Genomic DNA, 2,083 nt, shown 5'->3' with positions numbered 1-2,083 from the left:
CCAGACAAGCCGATGCGCCTTTGCATGGCTTCCGCCATTGGTAAACTCCGGACGCCTACGGGGCATGCCAACGAACTGGCCGCTGCGCCCAAGCATGCGTTCCGGGCTCCGGATACGACCCCGCCCAACGCCGGGCCGCGTGTCCTCCCGCCGCCCGAACCGACCTCGTCCAGCCTCGCTCCCTCACTAAACCATCGCTACGCAATCCAATACCTGTATTTATACGCAAAGACAACGAAGCAAAACATCACCCATAGACCGCGACATACACACCTACCGTACTAACACCCCCGAGCCCCTCCCCCTTTCCCCGGCTCTGCGGCAACCGCGGCTTACGCCGCCCGGTGGGAAGCGGGGCGGAAGGGCACACTCGGGGCGCCAGCCGTCCATGGCCCGGTAAGATGGAATGAGGGGGGGGGGGGGTCAACGGTCTGGGCACTCACATCGTGTGCGCCGTCGTCGGTGACTGTTGCCCGCCGCGTCGAACGTCGCAACTCTTGGTCCGTACTCCTCGCACTCTGTACTGCCTGGTCCGTCTCCTTTTCGAGGCCCTCGCATGATAATTTATAAGATTCCGATGCCTTTCAACCGGGTCGACCCGCCCCCGTCGCCCTGCGTGACCCAATCGGTTTGCCGCCTCGCCTCCTCCGTCCAATCCGTCGCCGGGCCGGCATGCTCCGCTGCCAGAGTCCGTCCCTCGACGTGCCCCTAGGCCAGATCTCGGGCGTGGTGTCGCTGGCGACGACGCAAGGCCAGCCCGCTCTCGCCTCGGGCGGGCCCTGCGCGTCCCCCACTGGCCCAGTTCCCACGTGGCGCGGCTCCCGAAACGGCATCTGGGGCGACGGCGGCGCCTGCGCGGCGGGGGTTCTTGGGGTGGTTCGGGGGGAGTGTGATGGAGGGGAGCGGGGAGCCCTTGATCACAGCCGGCTGGCTCGCGTTCCCACGCTCTGTGCGCGGAACCCCTCCGGTCCCGGGCGGGCGGCGCGCAGAACAACGAGACTTGAAAAATGTACGCCTATAGCATCTGGAGCGACGGCGGCGCCGGCGCGGCGGGGGTTCTTGGGGTGGTTCGGGGGGAGTGTGATGGAGGGGAGAGGGAAGCCCTTGACCACGGCCGGCTGGTTCGCGTTCCCACGCTCTGTGCGCGGAACCCCTCCGGTCCCGGGCGGGTGGCGCGCAGAACAACGAGACATGAAAATGTACGCCTACATTAACAAGAACAGGCAACAGCTGAATCCCAGTCATTGCTCCGGCATATAAGTGTGCTGCTTCTGAAGCCAGAAGTCAGGTTCAAAAGGATTCAGATGTGTAGACCCTAGAGTAATGTACAAGATCAATTTAGTTTTAGATGTGGGCATGACCAGAAAGTGCTGGAATGTAGATTGTTGCCATGTGTATTGGTATTATGATCAGGTGCTGTATGTTGCAAATCAGACATTGCTAGCCTTTATGGTGTAAGCAAATGAAACACTCTCAATGTATGCACATGTTCGTTAATGCAGGCATACAGATATGCTGTCAGGTGTGAGATCCAATTGATGCTTAAAAGAAATTCTCAATTTTGTTTTGTTCGCAAAGATCTTGGTTCATCAAACTAACTGATCTAACCTCATGCAATTCCACGGTAAGTATACCATGTTTTCACCCGTGAAAAAAATGACGAGGAAGATTGGATGATGCATCAGGGTATCGAAGCAGCATTCATGTGTGACACAATACGCACCTTTCACCCATCTTCGCCAGACACGTCCTTCTTTGCTGCTGAAAAACCATGTCCACACCTCCAACGCGCGAAGCCGGAGCGGCGGCAACGTTATACAGGACGCACAAAGCACCCGCCGTTTCTGCGCCAATTATTAGCAACGTCTGTCGCAGGCGCGCCATACTCGTATAAAATGCTGGGAATATATAAACGTCTTGATAATTATTTTCTTTCCTTATGCGCCCCAATGTCCGCAGGTATACAGCGTTTGAACCGTAACGTGTAGGGCTCCCAGCGATCGAGCTTGCCCGAGCAGGTTAAAATATAGAGTCCCCGCCAAGAGCGTGGTGCCCTCCATTTAAATAGGAAGTACCCAAGATC

This window comes from Pollicipes pollicipes, unplaced genomic scaffold (genome assembly GCF_011947565.3).
Source record: "Pollicipes pollicipes isolate AB1234 unplaced genomic scaffold, Ppol_2.1 Scaffold_2555;HRSCAF=2994_pilon_pilon_pilon, whole genome shotgun sequence".
Taxonomy (NCBI): Eukaryota; Metazoa; Arthropoda; class Thecostraca; order Pollicipedomorpha; family Pollicipedidae; genus Pollicipes; species Pollicipes pollicipes.
This window is presented reverse-complemented; position numbering follows the sequence as displayed.